Raw genomic sequence first — 23220 nt, 5'->3', positions numbered from 1 at the left:
TCAGTGGGCCATAGAAAGCCTATTTATTTTTTTGCTTGATTTGGGTTCTAAAATCTACCTGAAAAAATCACTACATCAATCAGTGGGAGAAAAATATTGGCCTCAGGGCTTGTGTGCCACTCCTGACTCCTGTGTGTGCCATCTCTCACTCAGTGGGCCATAGAAAGCCTATTTTTTTTTTTTGCTTGATTTGGGTTCTAAAATCTACCTGAAAAAATCACTACATCAATTAGTGGGAGAAAAATATTGGCCTCTGGGCTTGTGTGCCACTCCTGACTCCTGTGTGTGCCATCTCTCACTCAGTGGGGCATAGAAAGCCTTTTTTTTTTTTTTTATTTGGTTTCTAAATTGTCCTTGAAAAAATCATTTTATTTTATTTGGTTTCTAAATTCTTCCTGAAAAAATCATTTTATTTTATTTTGTTTCTAAAGTCTCCCTGAAAAATAAATAAATAAATAAAACAGTGGGAGATTAATATTGCCCTTTCTGCTTGTGTGCCAGTCTTGACTCCTGGGTGTGGCATCTCTCTCTCTCTCTCAAATTGTGGGCCATAGGAAGCCTATTTATTTTTTTGCTTGATTTGGGTTCCAAAATCTACCTGAAAAAATCACTACATCAATCAGTGGGAGAAAAATATTGGCCTCTGGGCTTGTGTGCCACTCCTGACTCCTGTGTGTGCCACCTCTCACTCAGTGGGGCATAGAAAGCCTTTTTTTTTTTTTTTGGTGTCTAAATTGTCCTTGAAAAAATCATTTTATTTTATTTGGTTTCTAAATTCTTCCTGAAAAAATCATTTTATTTTTTTTTGTTTCTAAAGTCTCCCTGAAAAAAAAAAAAAAAAGTAAAACAGTGGGAGATTAATATTGCCCTTTCTGCTTGTGCGCCAGTCTTGACTCCAGGGTGTGCCATCTCTCTCTCTCTCTCTGAAATTGTGGGCCATAGAAAGCCTATTTATTTTTTTGCTTGATTTGGGTTCCCAAATCTACCTGAAAAAATCAGTACATCAATCAGTGGGAGAAAAATATTGGCCTCTGGGCTTGTGTGCCACTCCTGACTCCTGTGTGTGCCATCTCTCACTCAGTGGGCCATAGAAAGCCTTTTTTTGTTTTTTTATTTGGTTTCTAAATTGTCCCTGAAAAAATCATTTTATTTTATTTGGTTTCTAAATTCTTCCTGAAAAAATCATTTTATTTTATTTTGTTTCTAAAGTCTCCCTGAAAAATAAATAAATAAATAAAACAGTGGGAGATTAATATTGCCCTTTCTGCTTGTGTGCCAGTCTTGACTCCTGGGTGTGGCATCTCTCTCTCTCTCTCAAATTGTGGGCCATAGAAAGCCTATTTATTTTTTTGCTTGATTTGGGTTCCAAAATCTACCTGAAAAAATCACTACATCAATCAGTGGGAGAAAAATATTGGCCTCTGGGCTTGTGTGCCACTCCTGACTCCTGTGTGTGCCATCTCTCACTCAGTGGGGCATAGAAAGCCTTTTTTTTTTTTTTTGGTTTCTAAATTGTCCTTGAAAAAATCATTTTATTTTATTTGGTTTCTAAATTCTTCCTGAAAAAATCATTTTATTTTTTTTTGTTTCTAAAGTCTCCCTGAAAAAAAAAAAAAAGTAAAACAGTGGGAGATTTATATTGCCCTTTCTGCTTGTGTGCCAGTCTTGACTCCAGGGTGTGCCATCTCTCTCTCTCTCTCTGAAATTGTGGGCCATAGAAAGCCTATTTATTTTTTTGCTTGATTTGGGTTCCCAAATCTACCTGAAAAAATCAGTACATCAATCAGTGGGAGAAAAATATTGGCCTCTGGGCTTGTGTGCCACTCCTGACTCCTGTGTGTGCCATCTCTCACTCAGTGGGCCATAGAAAGCCTTTTTTTGTTTTTTTATTTGGTTTCTAAATTGTCCCTGAAAAAATCATTTTATTTTATTTGGTTTCTAAATTCTTCCTGAAAAAATCATTTTATTTTATTTTGTTTCTAAAGTCTCCCTGAAAAAAAAAAAATTAAAACAGTGGGAGATTAATATTGCCGTTTCTGCTTGTGTTCCAGTCTTGACTCCTGGGTGTGCCATCTCTCTCTCTCTCTCAAATTGTGGGCCATAGAAAGCCTATTTATTTTTTTGCTTGATTTGGGTTCCAAAATCTACCTGAAAAAATCAGTACATCAATCAGTGGGAGAAAAATATTGGCCTCTGGGCTTGTGTGCCACTCCTGACTCCTGTGTGTGCCATCTCTCACTCAGTGGGCCATCGAAAGCCTTTTTTTGTTTTTTTATTTGGTTTCTAAATTGTCCCTGAAAAAATCATTTTATTTTATTTGGTTTCTAAATTCTTCCTGAAAAAATCATTTTATTTTATTTGGTTTCTAAAGTCTCCCTGAAAAAAATAAAAAAAATAAAACAGTGGGAGATTAATATTGACATTTGTGCTTGAGTGACAGTCCTGCGTGTGTGGCATCTCTGTGATTTGGTGCCACAGAAAACAGAGTGTGTAACATTGTGCCTGATTTTCCTTGTGGTCTCACCAACCTGTAAAGGGATATTGAAATCATACTGAAGTTATAGGTCACCGTGTAAGTTGTTTGACAGCAACAAATAAAGTTACTTTGGTTAAGTTTTTAAAACAATGAGGAAGTCTGGTGCAAGAGGTCGTGGCCGTGGGCGTTCATTGTCAGCTGGTAATGATGGTAGTGGTAGTGGAGCATCAGGTGGTCGTGGGAAAAAAAATATTCCACCTAAGTCTGGAGCTGTGGAGCCAGGTTCGTCGTCTGGCTACACAAGGCCTCGAACGCTCTCTTTTCTGGGAGTAGGAAAACCGCTTTTAAAGCCGGAGCAGCAACAGCAAGTTTTGGCTTACCTTGCAGACTCAGCCTCTAGCTCTTTTGCCTCCTCTTCTGAAACTGGTAAATGTAAAAGCAGCGCGTCGCTTGTGGATGTTCACGGTCAGGGACAAGTCGCTTCCTTGTCCTCTTCAGCAAAAACAACAACAAGAGAGAAGGATGCAGCAGGCGACACAACGGGTTACTCCATGGAGCTCTTTACACATACCGTCCCTGGCTTAGAAAGTGAAACACTTAACAGGCCATGCCCATTACAAGTAGATTCTGACATGGAGTGCACTGATGCACAGCCACAGCCAGACTACTATGCTGGTCCTTTGACTCAGACCACAACATTGCCCTCTCAGGGTACTGATCCACAATCAGACCCTGATGAGACTATGTTGCCCCGTCACGAACGCTATACCACCGACCAACACGGTGACACAGACGAAGTTGCACACGAGCTAGAAGAGGAGGTAATAGATGACCCAGTTGTTGACCCCGATTGGCAGCCATTGGGGGAACAGGGTGCAGGCGGCAGTAGTTCAGAAGCGGAGGTGGAGGAGGGGCCGCAGCAGGCATCAACATCGCAACAGGTTCCATCTGCCGGGCCCGTATCTGGCCCAAAACGCGTGTCAAAGCCAAAACCTGTTGGAGGACAGCGTGGCCATCTGGTTAAAGCTCATTCTGCAATCCCTGAAAAGGGATCCGATGCTAGGAAGAGTGCAGTCTGGCATTTTTTTAAACAACATCCAATTGATCAGCGCAAAGTCATCTGTCAAAAATGTTCAACTAGCTTAAGCAGAGGTCAGAATCTGAAAAGTCTCAATACAAGTTGCATGCATAGACATTTAACCACCATGCATTTTCAAGCCTGGACTAACTACCAAATGTCCCTTAAGGTTGTAGCACCCTCGGCCAATGAAGCTAGTCAGCAACGCAACATCCCTTCCGTCACTGTAAGGCCACCATTTTCCGCACCACCGGCAGTATCTGTGGAGGTTTCTTTGCCAGCCAAAAGCAGTCAGGGTCAGGGAATCACCAGTTTTGTAGGAGGAAATATTGCATCTAGGGCACCGGTGGAAACAATACCGTCTCCAACCGTCTCTCAGTCTGCCATGTCCACCGGCACACCCGCAAGTTCCACGATTTCCAGCTCTCCAGTCCAGCTCACTCTACATAAGACTCTGGTTAGAAAAAGGAAGTACTTATCCTTGCATCTGCGTACACAGGGTTTTAACGCCCACATAGCTAGACTAATCTCGTTAGAGATGATGCCCTACCGGTTAGTTGAAAGCGAAGCTTTCAAAGCCCTGATGGACTACGCTGAACCACGCTACGAGCTACCCAGTCGACACTTTTTTTTCCAGAAAAGCCATCCCAGCCCTGCACCAGCATGTTAAACAGCGCATCGTCCATGCACTCAGGCAATCTGTGAGTACAAAGGTGCACCTGACTACAGATGCATGGACCAGTAGGCATGGCCAGGGACGTTACGTGTCCATCACGGCACACTGGTTGAATGTGGTGGATGCAGGGTCCACAGGGGACATCAATTTCGGGACAGTTGTGCCTAGCCCACGGTCTAGGAAACAGTTGGCTGTAGGCGTTCGCACCCCCTCCTCCTCCTCCTCGTCCTCCTGCAGAAGCGACAGCTCTTCCACAGACCGCAGTCGGCCAACCACTCCATCAGCAGCTGACACTGTTGCACACCAGTTGTCCCATTATGGGCCAGCTACTGGCAAGCGTCAGCAGGCTGTATTGGCTATGAAGTGTTTGGGCGACAACAGACACACCGCGGAAGTTCTGTCCGAGTTCTTGCAACAATAAATGCAGTCGTGGCTGGGCACAGTAGATCTTGAGGCAGGCAAGGTAGTGAGTGATAACGGAAGGAATTTCATGGCTGCCATCTCCCTTTCCCAACTGAAACACATTCCTTGCCTGGCTCACACCTTAAACCTGGTGGTGCAGTGCTTATTGAAAACTTATCCTGGGTTCTCCGACCTGCTCCTCAAAGTGCGTGGACTTTGCTCACATATCCGACATTCGCCTGTACACTCCAGCCGTATGCAGACCTATCAGCGTTCTTTGAACCTTCCCCAGCATCGCCCAATCATAGACGTTGCAACAAGGTGGAACTCAACACTGCACATGCTTCAGAGACTGTGCCAACAGAGGCGGGCTGTTATGTTTTTGTGGGAGGATACACATACACGGGCAGGCAGTAGGATGGCAGACATGGAGTTGTCAGGTGTGCAGTGGTCGAAGATACAAGACATGTGTCAAGTCCTTCAGTGTTTTGAGGAATGCACACGGCTGGTTAGTGCAGACAACGCCATAATAAGCATGAGCATCCCCCTAATGTGTCTGCTGATGCAAAGTTTGACGCACATAAAGGATCAGGCGTCTGCACCAGAGGAAGAGGAAAGCCTTGATGACAGTCAGCCATTGTCTGGTCAGGGCAGTGTACAGGACGAGGTAGCGGGCGAAGAGGAGGTGGAGGACAAGGAGGATGATGGGGATGAGTATATTTTTAATGAGGAAGCTTTCCCAGGGGCACTGGAAATTGGTGGCGTGGCAAGGCCGGGTTCTGGTTTTTTGAGGGACACAAGTGACGTAGATTTGCCTGAAACTGCCCCTCAACCAATCACAACCGCAGATTTGACAACTGGAACTTTGGCCCACATGGCGGATTATGCCTTACGTATCCTCAAAAGGGACACACGCATTACTAAAATGATGAACGATGACGATTACTGGTTGGCATGCCTCCTTGATCCACGCTATAAAGGCAAATTGCAAAATATTATGCCACATGAGAACTTGGAACTAATATTAGCAACCAAACAATCAACTCTTGTTGACCGTTTGCTTCAGGCATTCCCAGCACACAGCGCACGTGATCGTTCTCACACGAGCTCCAGGGGGCAGCAGACCATGAGTGTTAGGGGTGCACACATCAGAAGTGGCGTTGGACAGAGGGGTTTTCTGACCAGGTTGTGGAGTGATTTTGCTATGACCGCAGACAGGACAGGTACTGCTGCATCAATTGAAAGTGACAGGAGACAACATTTGTCCAGTATGGTTACTAACTATTTTTCATCCCTTATCGATGTTCTACCTCAACCGTCATTCCCATTTGATTACTGGGCATCAAAATTAGACACCTGGCCAGAATTGGCAGAATATGCATTGCAGTAGCTTGCTTGCCCGGCAGCTAGTGTCCTATCAGAAAGAGTATTCAGTGCTGCAGGTTCAATATTAACCGAAAAAAGGACTCGTCTGGCTACCCAAAATGTTGATGATCTAACATTCATTAAAATGAACCACAACTGGATTTCGAATTCTTTTGCCCCACATTGCCCGGCAGACACCTAGCTTTCCTATGAAAAGCTCTTGCCTGTGGACTACTGTGAATTACTTATCTAATGTCTAATTTGCTGCAGCTGATTGTCCAGCATACGACATGTTTACACCTCCCTAAATGGCCAAACTCCCCACACGGGGCCATGGTATCGCGACTTGGCGCAAGCACCCGTGAGAGTGCTGTTTGTCTGAAGAAGTGGGTGTGCCCGCTTTTGGTCGACGGCACTGCCACTGGGTCCCTCATAGTACAATAAAGTGTCTCTGGCGGTGGTGGTGCGCACCCAACGTCAGACACACTGTTGTAACATGAGGGGCCCTGGGCCTGTACCGCCGGCCACAAGAGAGTTCACCCACCCCCAGGTCAAACATTGCTCTACCACTTCCACAGTTATCTCTCACACTTCCACCAATGTTTAGTCTATGCGCTGACATCCTTCCATTCCTGCCACTGACAATACCATTGTGTTGACATGTATGATGGTACTTAACATAGTCAGGGGCAGTGTCCTCTATTTACCACAGTAAATACTTTGCGCTAAATTAGTAGGTCTGAAACTACGCAGAGGATCCCACCCCTGAACCTAATGATTGCACCCTTTAGTGTTTTCGTTTTGTTTTAATGCGAGACATTCACATTTATTTATTGTTTTGGACTACTAACTGGCAGACACTCATTACAATCGGCCTCCGCTGACCAGACCACTGCTGCCGTGTACCCCTGGAACCAATTTTAAATTGCCTACAGCCCAATTTTATTATGTTAGGCCTTCGAAGCCTGTCTGCGGTCCCTCCTTCCAATAGGCCTCCACTGACCTGTCTACTGCTGCCCGTGTACCCCTGGAACCAATTTTAAATTGCCTAAAGCCAGCCCATTTTATTATGTTAGGCCTTCGAAGCCTGTCTGCGGTCCCTCCTTCCACTAGGCCTCCACTGACCAGACCACTGCTGCCCGTGTACCCCTGGAACCAATTTTAAATTGCCTACAGCCAGCCCATTTTATTATGTTAGGCTTTCGAAGCCTGTCTGCGGTCCCTCCTTCCACTAGGCCTCCACTGACCTGTCTACTGCTGCCCGTGTACCCCTGGAACCAATTTTAAATTGCCTACAGCCAGCCCATTTTATTATGTTAGGCCTTCGAAGCCTGTCTGCGGTCCCTCCTTCCACAAGGCCTCCACTGACCATTCTACTGCTGCCCGTGTACCCATGGAACCAATTTTAAATTGCCAACAGCCCTATTTTGTTATGTTAGGCCTTCGAAGCCTGTCTGCGGTCCCTTCTTTCTACTACTACTACACTGACCAGACCATTGCTGCCCGTGTACCCCTGGAACCAATTTTAAATTGCCTACAGCCCAATTTTTTTATGTTAGGCCTTCGAAGCCTGTCTGCGGTCCCTCCTTACACTAGGCCTCCACTGACCAGACCACTGCTGCCCGTGTACCCCTGGAACCTATTTTTTATTGCATAGAGCATCCTTTTTTTAATAGTAGGCGTACAAAGTCTGTCTGCGGTCCACTATTGAAATTGTCCTCCACTGCCCAGAGCAATGCTGCCTGTGTACCCCTGTAACCTTTTTTAAGCTGCAGTGAGCCACATTTTTGGTTTAAGGCCTACTACCTGTGTCTGTCTGCGCCACTCAATTCAGCTGTGTTCCTTTGAAAAAAGCTGAGCGTCAATAGCTTTGTTTTCAGCCTATAGGAATTTTAAAACTGCATTGGGGGTACAACTTTGGTAGGGCCTACTAACGGTGTCTGCCGCCCCAAGATGTGCCCCAGGTTTCGTCCACATTGCTTCGGTCTTCCGACTCTCGTTTAGTAGTTGTAGAAAACTACACTGCATTAGGCCTACAAATTGTGTATGGGGTGTAGAGACGGTGTGTTCCACTCCAAGGTGTTCTCCAGGTTGCCTTTCCTGAGCTTCTATCTTCAGGCTCTCGTTTAGTAGTTGTTGGAAACTACACTGCATTAGGCCTACAAAATGGGTATGGGGTGTAGAGAGATGGTGTGTTCCACTCCAAGGTGTTCCCCAGGTTTCCTCGCCATTGCTTCGATCTTAATGCTCTCGTTTAGTAGTTGTTGGAAACTACACTGCATTAGGCCTACAAATTGGGTATGGGGTGTAGAGATGGTGTGTTCCACTCCAAGGTGTTCTCCAGGTTGCCTTTCCTGAGCTTCTATCTTCAGGCTCTCGTTTAGTAGTTGTTGGAAACTACACTGCATTAGGCCTACAAATTGGGTATGGGGTGTAGAGACGGTGTGTTCCACTCCAAGGTGTTCTCCAGGTTGCCTTTCCTGAGCTTCTATCTTCAGGCTCTCGTTTAGTAGTTGTTGGAAACTACACTGCATTAGGCCTACAAAATGGGTATGGGGTGTAGAGAGATGGTGTGTTCCACTCCAAGGTGTTCCCCAGGTTTTGTCCACATTGCTTCGGTCTTCCGACTCTCGTTTAGTAGTTGGAGAAAACTACACTGCATTAGGCCTACAAATTGGGTATGGGGTGTAGAGAGATGGTGTGTTCCACTCCAAGGTGTTCCCCAGGTTTCCTCGCCATTGCTTCGATCTTAATGCTCTCGTTTAGTAGTTGTTGGAAAGTACGCTGCATTAGGCCTACAAATTGGGTATGGGGTGTAGAGAGATGGTGTGTTCCACTCCAAGGTGTTCCCCAGGTCTCCTCGCCATTGCTTCGATCTTAATGCTCTCGTTTAGTAGTTGTTGGAAAGTACGCTGCATTAGGCCTACAAATTGGGTATGGGGTGTAGAGAGATGGTGTGTTCCACTCCAAGGTGTTCCCCAGGTTTCCTCGCCGTTGCTTCGATCTTAATGCTCTCGTTTAGTAGTTGATGGAAACTACACTGCATTAGGCCTACAAATTGGGTATGGGGTGTAGAGACGGTGTGTTCCACTCCAAGGTGTTCTCCAGGTTGCCTTTCCTGAGCTTCTATCTTCAGGCTCTCGTTTAGTAGTTGTTGGAAACTACACTGCATTAGGCCTACAAAATGGGTATGGGGTGTAGAGAGATGGTGTGTTCCACTCCAAGGTGTTCCCCAGGTTTCGTCCACATTGCTTCGGTCTTCCGACTCTCGTTTAGTAGTTGTAGAAAACTTCACTGCATTAGGCCTACAAATTGGGTATGGGGTGTAGAGAGATGGTGTGTTACACTCCAAGGTGTTCCCCAGGTTTCCTCTCCATTGCTTTGATCTTCTGGCTCTCGTTTAGTAGTTGTTGGAAACTACACTGCATTAGGCCTACAAATTGGGGATTGGGTGTAGAGAGATGGTGTGTTCCACTCCAAGGTGTTCCCCAGGTTTCCTCTCCATTGCTTCGATCTTAATGCTCTCGTTTAGTAGTTGTTGGAAACTACACTGCATTAGGCCTACAAATTGGGTATGGGGTGTAGAGACGGTGTGTTCCACTCCAAGGTGTTCTCCAGGTTGCCTTTCCTGAGCTTCTATCTTCAGGCTCTCGTTTAGTAGTTGTTGGAAACTACACTGCATTAGGCCTACAAAATGGGTATGGGGTGTAGAGAGATGGTGTGTTCCACTCCAAGGTGTTCCCCAGGTTTCCTCACCATTGCTTCGATCTTAATGCTCTCGTTTAGTAGTTGTTGGAAACTACACTGCATTAGGCCTACAAATTGGGTATGGGGTGTAGAGACGGTGTGTTCCACTCCAAGGTGTTCTCCAGGTTGCCTTTCCTGAGCTTCTATCTTCAGGCTCTTGTTAAATAGTGGTTAAATGGAACAACTGCATTTGGCGTACTAGTTGGTTTGGGGCCTACTAACAGTGTCTGCCGCTCCTTGCTGTTCTCCTGGTTTCCTGTCCTGAAATTCCATTTTCAGGCTCTCATTAAGTAGTTGTTAATGTTAGACTGCATTTGGCCTACTAGTTGGGTTGGGGCCTACTATCGGTGTCTGCCACTCCTTGCTGTTCTCCTCCACTGAACAAAGCTGTGCCGCCTGTTTACTACGGTTGCCAATTTTGAACTGCATTTCGACTACTTACTGATTTGGGCCTACTCTCTGTGTCAGCCTCTCATTCCAGTTGTCCTCCACTGCAATGCCCCCTGGTTAGTCCTGTGTTACCAATTTTGAACTGCATTTAGCCAACTTTATTCTTTGGGCCTATATCTGTGTTTCCTCCTCATCCTGCCCATTGCCCAGCCAGTGATAGATGAGTCTGCTGGTACATTGACCCATAACGCAAAATTCCCCATGCACGCTACACAGCAAGATTGTGACCCTGCTGAAAGTCAGGTTCCTCTTCCCGCATACCATACCACCTTACACGGGGACAAAGAGGAAGGTGCAGATGAAAGTGCAGCTTCCTTCATCAGGTGGGGGGAGGAATACTAGTTGGCGACGTCACTAGCACAGGGCCTCTCATAGTACGCAAAAGTGTTGCTGCCGGTGGGAGGCGCCCCCGCCGTGCAAACACACCGCTGTACTTTGAGGGGCCCTGTGCCAGTGCCAATGCCAACGAGTGGCCCCCCCTGCTTGCTCAGGATCACAGCACTTGCAAAGTTGAAATACTCACCTCTCCCTGCTCCACTGCCGTGACGTGGTCCAGATTTACTGGGCCCACTAATTACTTGAACCAGCCCTACCCCCCACAACTTTAGCCAAATGACCCCCAATTTCAAATGCCTTCCAATTATTATAAGGTAAATTACGATTGACAAGCTTCTGTAACAAGAATGGATGTTTTTGCCATTAAAATGGGCAGTGTAGGTGTTTTCCTGGCCTCCACTCACTGCCGACTATGCTCCCCCATTGACTTGCATTGGGTTTCGTGTTTCGGGCGATACCCGACTTTTCGCGATAATCGGCCGATTCCACTCGACTCAACTTCTCAGATAGTCGGGTTTCGCGAAACACGACTCGACTCTAAAAAGGTCAAGGTCGCTCAACCCTACTCAAAACACATCTAGATAAGTTCCTTAAGGGGTCTAGTTTCCAAAATGGTGTCACTTGTGGGGGGTTTCCACTGTTTAGGCACATCAGGGGCTCTCCAAACGCGACATGGCGTCCAATCTCAATTCCAGCCAATTTTACATTGAAAAAGTAAAACGGCGCTCCTTCTCTTCCAAGCTCTGCGGTGCGCCCAAACAGTGGTTTACCCCCACATATTGGGTATCAACGTACTCAGGAGAAATTGCACAACAACTTTTGTGGTCTAATTTCTCCTTTTACCCTTGTGAAAATAAAAATTTGGGGGCAGAAAGATCATTTTTGTAGAAAAAATGTGATTTTTTATTTTCACGGCTCTACGTTATAAACTTCTGTGAAGCACATGGGGGTTCAAAGTGCTCACCACACATCTAGATAAGTTCCTTAAGGGGTCTAGTTTCCAAAATGGTGTCACTTGTGGGGGGTTTCCACTGTTTAGGTACATCAGGGGCTCTCTAAACGTGACATGGCGTCCAATCTCAATTCCAGCCAATTCTGCATTGAAAAAGTCAAACGGCGCTCCTTCACTTCCAAGCTCTGCGGTGCGCCCAAACAGTGGTTTACCCCCACATATTGGGTATTGGCGTATTCAGGAGAAATTGCATAACAAAATTTATGGTTACATTTCTGTTTTTACACATGTGAAAATAAAAAAAGTGTTCTGAATTAAGATGTTTGCAAAAAAAAGTTAAATGTTCATTTTTTCCTTCCACATTGTTTCAGTTCCTGTGAAGCACGTAAAGGGTTAATAAACTTCTTGAATGTGGTTTTGAGAACCTTGAGGGGTGTAGTTTTTAGAATGGTTTCACACTTCGTTATTTTCTATCACATAGACCCCTCAAAATGACTTCAAATGTGATGTGGTCCCTAAACAAAAATGGTGTTGTAAAAATGAGAAATTGATGGTCAACTTTTAACCCTTATAACTCCCTAACAAAATAAAATTTTGTTTCCAAAATTGTGCTGATGTAAAGTAGACATGTGGGAAATGTTATTTATTAACTATTTTTTGTGACATATCTCTCTGATTTAAGGGCATAAAAATACAAAATTTGAAAATTGCAAAATTTTAAAAATTTTCCCCATATTTCCATTTTTTTCATAAATAATCGCAAGTAATATCGAAGAAATGTTACCACTATCATGAAGTACAATATGTTACGAAAAAACATTCTCAGAAACAGCGGGATCCGTTGATGCGTTCCAGAGTTATAACCTCATAAAGTGACAGTGGTCAGAATTGTAAAAATTGGCTCGGTCATTAAGTACCAAATTGGCTCTGTCACTAAGGGGTTAAGGCAGTTTCACACTACAAGTACTGTTGTAAAGGAGTGAAAATCATTTTTAGAGAAGCACTAGATAGGAAAGGAATCAGGTGGTAACAATCATGAGGACATTAGTCTTGTCATGTGTTAACTGAACTGTTTAAGAAGTTTGTCTTGTTGGTCCCTAATGCTATTGGTTAGCCTCACAAATGGTGAGCTGTTGTTTCGGTTAGACTGATTAGGGCAATTGATGTTTAATGAAAAGTAAACTGTCCTTGTCCTATGCAGATTGAAGATAGGTATGACATCATAAAGTCGGCAAGGACATAGTTATTATATTTATTTTTGTTGCGCCCTGTCACTGGGTCCTTCTCCAGTACCACACAATCAACAGAGCCAGCGAAAAGTGAACAATCCCAAGACCTTTATTTAGGCAATCATACGAAAGGTCCATATACGATCCACCACACAAAGGATAAAATAGTCCAGAACATGAATGCAGATCAGTAACAGGATAAAAGTCAAACAATCCAGCAGACAGAGGATAGCATAGTTCATATACTCTTCTTTCTCTCTGAGATGCTGTGAACACATCATCATTCCACACAGGACTGATCTGTGCCTCACCTCTTTGATATTTTAAAAGTCTCCCTCCTCATTCACAGGTCAGGAGGGGGAAGGTCTCAGGGGCTCATTGTTTCAACAAGCTAGGTCAACATGTCACTAGCATATTAGCAAACAATACAGTACTGTTGGGGCTGATATCAGATGGCAGCAACAGCCATTCATCAATTAGAATATCACACCATCACACGCCCATTTTGTCCTTTCACTTATTAAAGGGCGCCAATGTGTTGGAGGGTACCTCACCTCCAGCAAAGGATTGTTTGACATCTTAAAGGAACTGTATCTGGTCTCACAAACTGTGTAATCAAGTAAAACTCTCAGTTGTCAGAGACTACTTTATTCTAAAGAAAGAATTAAGTTTAAAAGACTGTAGGATGTTGCTATCAGATAGTATGCAGAGAAGCTGTGGGGACATCATACTGTGTATAGGATAGCAATATGGCCATTATACTGTATTTAGAGGCCATGGGGCCATCATACCCGATATAAGGAAGATAAGTGGCCATCATGCTCTTTATAGGGAGCTGTAGTGTCATTATACTGTATATAGGGTGCTGCATGGCCAAGTTCTGTTTTTTTTTGCGACCTGCTGGTTTCAGTACACTTGGCATAGCAGTGTGACTAAATTTACTTGTATGATTCCGCAATGTAGCAGCTACATGGAACAATTTTTTTTCATATGACATTTGTGGCGGCAATGTCGTCCAGTAGGCTCAGCTTAAAATTCATAGTGCGGTGCACATCCTATTGAGACTTTTGTAAGTGTCCCCATAAACCATTTTAACTTGAGAACCTTGGTTAATTGTTATTCCATGTCCTGCAACAGGGGGTAGCCTGAAATAACAAAGAGAGGCTTGCTAGAAAGTTCTCAGTTAAATTCAGTAGTGAGCTCTCAATGAGATGAGGTGGAGCTGTCAGGCCACATAGTGTGTGTGGGTCAAGAAGAAGAAGCAGAGATATTGAGAAAGTAACAGAAATATAGCAATAGCTGATTCAACCCAAGATGCGAACAGAAGATCCTTGGTGCCCACGGAGGTGGAACAGAGACCTCAGTTCATACGTTATTTAGAGCTTAGACTCCAGGAAGGTAAGGTCAAGGGTTTGTGGAGATCTTGAATCAGCAAAGAAGAAGATAGGAATGGAGAAGATGTGTAAATTAGTCATTGAAGGGTTAAGGAAAGAATACTGGGCTTGTTTGACAGGTTGGGGTATGCATACTGCACTGAAGATGGCTTCAGGCAGGATATAGATTTGATTGAAATATTTAGTGCCCAAACCAGTCATATCTTCGTTTAACACAGAATGCTTATCTGCTTAATCATGTAATTGCTACCAACTTTATATAATGTTCATCAGTTTCTTCAGTAAACTAAAGCTTATTTTTGTACATTAGAGTAACAAAACTCTTTCTTTGACTGAACTGTTTTTTCCTGATTTATATGTCATTAAACAGCAAGCAACCACCAGTAAAGATGTATAAGGAAGGTAGTAACACATGCACATATAATGAGTAACTCGTTTCACTGATTTCATTGCAACAGACCTCGGAAAGCATGATCATTTCACTATGCTAAGCACAGCTCTGTGACACTTCGTATTGGAGGGAGAGAGTGCTTGTCGGCCTTTGCTTGCACAGTATAACGAATCAGAGTCTTATATTGTTGATTCTGGTGCTGAAGCTTTACCACATCATACTTACAGCCCATGTCAGGGCTAATTCTTCTCTTTGTTGTCTTTATCACATACGTTATGCATTTAGTGAAGGGAGGGAAAGAATGTTGTACGAGCAGGGAAAGTGTCTGACTACAGTCTGTAGACAGGGATTAGGGCTGTGCAATATGTTACCAAATACATACAGTAGCTGCAATTTTTTTGGGGGGTAAACATTTTTTATATATTTTGATCCGTCGAGTATTACGCACTTTATGTTACTTTTTGTGTTATGTAACACTCCGAAAAATTGTTGAAAAATTTTCCTGAGTTAAATTTCTTACTCATACACTATTCTGTGTTCTGGGGTACATTTTTATTTTTACATAACACTTCAAAAAAGCATTTAAAAATTTGGCAAGGCTAAATGTCTCACCCATACAGTATTCAGTGGTGTGGGGTACATTTCTGTGATCTATAAAACTGTACAAAAAGTGTTAAAAAGTTTTTCAGGGTTAAATTTCTCAGTCATACATTATTTCATGGTCTGGGGTACTTTTTGTGATATTTAACACTCCAAATAGCATTTAAAAAAGTTTCTAGATTACATTTCTAACCTATACACTATTCCATGGTATGAAGTACATTTTTGTGATATCTAATACTGCAAACAAGCACTAAAATAATTGGCTGGATTACATTTCTTACCCATACACTATTCCGTGGTCTGGGGTACATTTCTGTGATATTTAATATTACAAAAAAGTGTTATTATTTTTTGCTGTTTTCAATTAGTCCCATACAGTGTAACGTGTTTAGTGGGCGACAAAGATGACAGACCCAAGCGGGACTTATGAAGGAGTGAAAGGAGGAACATTGGAGTCAGAGGAAGCTGGTGCAACACCAGAGATGGCAGGAGCCTGTGGTTTGGATCTGGACGATTTCACAGAACCACTAAAGCTTGAACCCAGGCAGCATCCTTTACCACTGAGGTTCTTGTGGACTGCGGACAAGAGTACTAGGATCCAGGAACTAGTGAGCAAACTGTGGGGTCTCGACTGGTCAGAAGAGAATAGGAGGGTGAGCCAGGACCAGGTCTGGAGAAAGGTTATAGGGCCACTAGCTGCAAGGTACCAAGACTTGGCATCCCAGGAGGTGATCACTACTTATGACCATCAGCGGAGAAGGGGGTCTAATGAGGAGTTTGGAACCCATCATGACATCTCGTTCAACCAACGGGCAATAGAAATTGAATACTTGCGTAGAAGGCTGCATGAGCTGATGGCTGGAACCAGGGACCAGGAGCCTGTGGTTTGGATCTGGACGATTTCCCAGAACCACTAAAGCTTGAACCCAGGCAGCATCCTTTACCACTGGGGTTCTTGTGGACTGCGGACAGGAGTACTAGGATCCAGGAACTAGTGAGCAAACTGTGGGGTCTCGACTGGTCAGAAGAGAATAGGAGGGTGAGCCAGGACCAGGTCTGGAGAAAGGTTATAGGGCCACTAGCTGCAAGGTACCAAGACTTGGCATCCCAGGAGGTGATCACTACTTATGACCATCAGCGGAGAAGGGGGTCTAATGAGGAGTTTGGGACCCATCATGACATCTCGTTCAACCAACGGGCAATAGAAATGGAATACTTGCGTAGAAGGCTGCATGAGCTGATGGCTGGAACCAGGGTCACATTCTTCAAAATGGAGGGTCAACATAGCTGATATGCAGTTGGTATGATCCCAGAAGAAAGGGAGCAGGATATATCCTTCTTGAGGATTGAACAAGTCTAGGAGAGGCTCCTTGAGGTGGATTGAGACAGGGCTATTACCACCCCTGAGAGAACGTACTGTCCTTGGAGTTTCCCACCTCCTATGCTGGAGCAGCCGATGGTGTAGATAACATAGGGGGCTGTTGCCCATTTCTATATGTCGGGTGCTCCAGCATTACCAGAAGCCAGGTCACTTACAGCCCAGTCACCTGGGAATCGAGCTCCAGGAAGTAGGTGGCGGCAGTCCCCCCAGCTTTCCAAGGAAGGAGAAGAAGAAGGTGGCAAACTTGGGCTGAAAGGTGGCAGATGAGGTTTAACAATGATAAATGTAAGGTTATACACATGGGAAGAGGGAATCAATATCACCATTACACACTGAACGGGAAACTACTGGGTAAATCTGACAGGGAGAAGGACTTGGGGATCCTAGTTAATGATAAACTTACCTGGAGCAGCCAGTGCCAGGCAGCAGCTGCCAAGGCAAACAGGATCATGGGGTGCATTAAAAGAGGTCTGGATACACATGATGAGAGCATTATACTGCCTCTGTACAAATCCCTAGTTAGACCGCACATGGAGTACTGTGTCCAGTTTTGGGCACCGGTGCTCAGGAAGGATATAATGGAACTAGAGAGAGTACAAAGGAGGGCAACAAAATTAATAAAGGGGATGGGAGAACTACAATACCCAGATAGATTAGCGAAATTAGGATTATTTAGTCTAGAAAAAAGACGACTGAGGGGCGATCTAATAACCATGTATAAGTATATAAGGGGACAATACAAATATCTCGCTGAGGATCTGTTTATACCAAGGAAGGTGACGGGCACAAGGGGGCATTCTTTGCGTCTGGAGGAGAGAAGGTTTTTCCACCAACATAGAAGAGGATTCTTTACTGTTAGGGCAGTGAGAATCTGGAATTGCTTGCCTGAGGAGGTGGTGATGGCGAACTCAGTCGAGGGGTTCAAGAGAGGCCTGGATGTCTTCCTGGAGCAGAACAATATTGTATCATACAATTATTAGGTTCTGTAGAAGGACGTAGATCTGGGTATTTATTATGATGGAATATAGGCTGAACTGGATGGACAAATGTCTTTTTTCGGCCTTACTAACTATGTTACTATGTTACTATGTAAGAAATGGACACCTTAAGAGGATTTATGTATTACCCTCCTTATAATTTTCTGCTGGATTTCCACTTTGTGCCTTTATGAGTGTAGGAGTAGATCAACTACACTTTAAAAAATTTTAAATGAGGTCTGCCAGTTGTTGCCTTTCAGGAGTCTATGGATGACAGTCATTATAGTTTGTTCCTGGCTTTGTATTTTGCGCAAAGCCTTTATGAGTGTAGGAGAACAGCAACTACTCTTCAACCACTTAACAACAGCTGATACACCTTTTAACAGCTGTGGTTAAGGAACCTTATTCCTCAGTGCCACTTCTTCACGGCCCTGAAGACTAAGGCCGGTTTCTCACTTGCGTTCCCCTGATGTGCGGCGGACTGCGGACTTCCTCCGTGAAGCCCCGCCCTCGGCCGTACCTCCGCTGTTATCTCCGCCTACATCTGTATGCGGCCCGCATGCGACCTGCGTACCTATATTTAACATTAGGTACGTAGGTCGTGCGGCTGTATGCGGATGGTGCCGCATGCGTCGTTTTGACGATGCGGCAAAAAAAAATGCTACATGGCTGCATCTCCGCTGGTCGTCGCATCGTCAAAACGACGCATGCGGCACCATCCGCATACAGCCGCATGACCTCCGTACCTAATGTTAAATATAGGTACGCAGGTCACATGCGGGGAGGTGCGGCCGAGGGCAGAGCTTCACGGAGGAAGTCCGCAGCCCACCGCACATCAGGGGAACGCAAGTGAGAAACCGGCCTAAGAGAATAGCGCTGCCCAGAGGCAGTGATTCCTGCAGATGTCAGCTGCATATGACAACTGACACCTGGCAGCATCGGCCCTGGTGTTTTCAGGAGAAAATGCACAACATATTTTGGGGTCCATTTTCTCTTGCCAGTTGTTGCCTTTCATGGCTCTATGGATGACCATCCTCATAATTTTTTCCTGGCTTTGCACTTTATGCAAAGCCTTTATGAGTGTAGAAGTACATAAACTACACTTTCAAAATATTTACTGTATGTTACAAATGTTTTTCTAGATTAAATTAGTCACCCATACAGTTTAAAGGGAACCTGTCACGCCCCCCCCCAGGCGTTTGTAACTAAAAGAGCCACCTTGTGCAGCACTAATGCCGCATTTGGACAAGGTGGCTCTTTTAGTTGTGCTCCTTGCACACGCCGAAATAAACACTTATAAAATGTGCCCCCTCATACCGTGAAATCGTCTGGGAGGCAGGACTTTCCTTCCTAATCAGATGCAGCACAGCCGTCATTCATACCCCCCTGGCGCCGGGTGCCACCTCCTCAGCAATGTTTGAATCTGTCCTGGAGCCTGCGCTGTTATGTTATCCCTTGGGCATGCACAGTTAGCGCTGCCCATCTTCTGACATCATTTGATGTCAGGCTGACTGCGCCTGTGCGGCCACGCTGCCCGAGATCCCGCCCCGCAGTGTCCTCTAATTTTTTCACATTGTGGGGCTGGGATTCATGGGCATGCGCAGTGCATATCTTTGCCTCTCACTCATCTCCCTCTGCCTTCTTCAGACTGTGCGGTGTCAGCTGATCCCTAATCACCGTGGCATGCGATTAGGGATCAGCTGATGCCGCACAGTCTGAAGAAGGCGGAGGGAGATTACTGAGAGGTGAAGATATGCACTGCACATGCCCATGAATCCCAGCCCCGCAATGTGAATAAATCAGAAGACACTGCGGGGCGGGATCTCGGGGAGCGCGGCCGCACAGGCGCAGTCAGCCTGCGCATGCCCAAGGGATAACATAACAGCGCAGGCTCCGGGACAGATTCAAACAACGCTGAGGTGGCGGCACCCGGCGCCAAGGGGGTATGAATGACGGCTGTGCTGCATCTGATTAGGAAGGAAAGTCCTGCCTCCCAGACAGTTTCACGGTATTAGGGGGCACATTTTGAAAGTGTTTATTTTGGTGTGTGCAAGGAGCATAACTAAAAGAGCCACCATGTCCAAATGCAGCATTAGTGCTGCACAAGGTGGCTCTTTTAGTTACAAACACCAGGGGGGTGACAGGTTCCCTTTAAAACGGTTATTGGTTTATTACTGTGGTATGTAAAACTTAAAAAAATTTGGAATGGTAAATTAATCACCCACACACCATCCTGTGGTCTGTGGTAGATTTATGTGATTTATAACCCTCCAAAAAAAATGTTAAAAAATGTATCTGGATTCAATTACTCATCCAAAAATTATTATTTGTTCTGCAATACATTTCAGTGGTATATAACAATTCATAAAAGCGTTAAAAAATTTGAGTCGATTTTATTAGTCATCCTTAGAGTACATTTTGTTGGTATATAACCCTCCAAAAAATTAATCAAAAGTTTATTGGTATCATACTGCTCACTTATACAGTATTTCGTGTTCTTGGGTACATTTTGTTGGTATATAACCCTCAAAAAACTTGTTTAAAAATGTGTTAGTGTTCTTTTGCTCACCCAGACAGTATTGCATGTTCTTGGGTACATTTTAGTGGTATATAGCGTTCAAGAAAATTGTTCAAAAATGTAACGGTATTGTATTGCTCATCCATAGGGTATTATGTTTTTGGGGTACATTGTGGTGGTATCTAACCCTCCAAAAGTTAAAAAATAGCTTCCCCAATATGGCCATATGTGGTATGCCGTGTCATGTTGGGTGATCACTATGGCAATGTTGCTATAAACAGTGTGACGGTCAATGTGGAAAGTTCTTTAATATTTATGTGCCGCCAAATGCCCAGCGGTGCGGTCCACACTGGTTGGTGGAACACATGTCTGTCTCTGGTAAGCGGCACAGCTGCAGCTGCTTAAATTGCAATTATTTCACTAGAAAAGGACGCAGGAACGCTACAGGAGCTACCCCTGACTAAGCCACTGCTGTGGCGACACGCGTCGGGTCTCTGCTCCTCCTGCCAATACTCCCCAGGGCTCAGCACAGGCTGTGAACAGCACTTAGGTTTGCATACTAGATTTGGTCATATGGTAACCTGGGTTTTCACTCCTCAGCAGGTCTCTTATATACTCCTCATCATGGGGATTCTCTGTATTGTAGCACAATGGTTTCTTTACCCTGTTTAACTAGCTTAGTGGAACCTTTACTTGATCAAACCAGCATAATATGTCATTGTGTACCTTCTGAGAGCACACTTACTTGTTATTTTCGTTGGTCTGAAGGGAATTTAATCTAACACAGTATATGGGTTCCCACAAGCTTTTTTTTTTTTGTCAGGCTTGATTGCAATAGGTTTTGGTTGCTTATATTTGATCTGCTATGGTATTTAGTTTAGCCTGCCAGTGATAATCATTCATGCACTGATATTTAACAGATATAACTATATCTTCAAGGCAGTGACACGTCATCTGATAGCTCAGGATTGCTGTTCATGTAGACATCTCTACTGTGCTCATTAAAACTAGCCTTTGTATTCTGTCTGGGGAGTGTTTGTGTTAAGGGGGAGGGCTCCATTATGGGCCACTTGTTATTGTGTGTAGGTCACATGTGTGACCAATTTTAAATGTTTTTAATTGTGTGCTCCATGAGTTTTTTTCTGTGTCCATTGGTGTTTATCAATAAAATTTGTATTTTTTTTACATGTAATCCATTGCCTTGGGTGATCCCCTTTTTTTGGTCTATTTCTTGTGTTGTCTGTTTATGGTTCATTCTACTATAGACCAGGTTGGATCCCTGTTCCTTCTTTGGTGCCCCCGCTCTATTTACTAGGTAATTTTGGGCAGTTCTTGCATCCTTCATAAATTACAATGAAATTTCCTATTTTTTGGTTTGTAATTTTGGTTTGCTTAAATTATATTTTTTAAATGTTTTTTTTTAAAATGTTCCTTATATGTAAATCATTACACAGGAAAAAACATCAATTAACATTATTTTCCTGTAAAATTCAATTTCTCATCGATTTGGATTGTTTTATTGTCGGTACCCTAGAATGTGCGATGTCTGAAATATATACTTTCACATGTCCCGGGCCTTTTAGGCCCTTGTTCAAATCATATGGAGGAACTCAAATAAATAAACTTTTACAAGTTTATTTCAAAATTACAAAGTAATATATGAAAAATGCACAACATTGTAATTATAATTCTATGCCAAAAGTAAGCTACCGGGTCTAAAAGTCCCTTGTTACGCATTCTAGAGCTAAAGTGCAGTAAAAGTATCATACCTGTGTTCTCAGCAATGATCTCAGAGTCAGAGATGCTTTCAGGGTTCTTCCCTTTGCTGTTCTCCTTCCATTCAGCACTTTTCCCATTGACTCCCATTATACTCATTGCTTGAAACAAGCACCCAAGCATTAAAAATTGTACTGTTCGACCAACAAGTATCTGAGCATTTTAGTGCTCGCTCATCTCTAACAGCATTTAATCAGTCCAATAATTTAACACCAAAAGTACACTAGTCACGTTGTAGTGACTGGTATCCTGCTCTTATGCCCTATATACACTGCTACCACTCTATTTAGGTTTCAATTAATTTCTTAAAAACTAATCAGGTTAGTTTGACAACTCCTACACTAATTAAAACTGTGCTAGCTATAACTTATAATATTATTTACTAACATATACTGCCTTACAAGTCCCTTTAAAAAAATTTTTACGACGTATGTTAAAGGGGTTGTCTGATCTAAAACAATTCTGCAGTCACTTTATGTAACTGCTGACTTATGAATCCTCAAATTACGTGTACTGCATGCTGTAAGGATCCTCCAGTGCCAGTGCCTATCCACTGACCTAATCCTCAAGCCACATTCCACTTAAACCCTCTGATGTAGTCAAACCTGTCTCTAACCTGTCTACCATTTTATTTGCTGCCATGTTCTTTTTCATCATCTCTGGTTTAAATACTTTGACACCCTTACTAGAATTCTGTTCCCCAGCACAATGGACCCTCTTCCAATCAGGTGCAATTTATCTGCAGAATACAGATAGAACTGAAATGAAAAGTCAGCCCACTGATCTAATAACCCAAATCCTTCTGCCACCAAGACTCAAAGTGAACCTGTCAGCAGGATTTTGCTATGTAAACTATAGACAATGTCATGTTGTCACTGTTATACTGATTAAAATAATAGCTGGGGTGAAGTAATCCGTCTTTTTGTTCTTGTGTCATCAGTGTTAGAAGTTCAGTTAATGATATTCCCATGGCCCAGGGAGGGACTGTAGGCAAAGTCTTATCTTCCTGCTCTAGGCCATAGAAACCAAGGAAAGACCTGCCCACAGGCTGCCCCAAAGCACAAACATGTTCCTCACCATAGATACAGACTGATTGTGCTTCGGGGCGGGACTATGGTCAGATCTTTCCTTGGTGTCTGTGGCTAATAGCAGGAAATAAGACTCTGCCTACAGTCCTGCTCTGAAGCATGAGCATCTTATTAACTGAAAACTTCTAACATACATTACACAAGAACCACAAGACGGATTTCTTTACAAAGGTATCATTTTAATTAATATAACAGTGGCAACCTGACAGTGTCTGTAATTTGCTTAGCAAAATCTTGCTGACAGATTCTCTTTAAACTATACATATAACTATTTATGCTCTGGCTATCTCTTATGTGATGCGCATGGCACAGGCAGTATTTTTGAGAATACTACCTTGGAGATATTTCCCTTCAGCATCCCTACTGCCTTACCTTCATTTT

Source organism: Ranitomeya imitator, chromosome 4 (assembly GCF_032444005.1).
Source record: "Ranitomeya imitator isolate aRanImi1 chromosome 4, aRanImi1.pri, whole genome shotgun sequence".
Taxonomy (NCBI): Eukaryota; Metazoa; Chordata; class Amphibia; order Anura; family Dendrobatidae; genus Ranitomeya; species Ranitomeya imitator.
Note: the sequence above shows the minus strand (reverse complement) of the source record.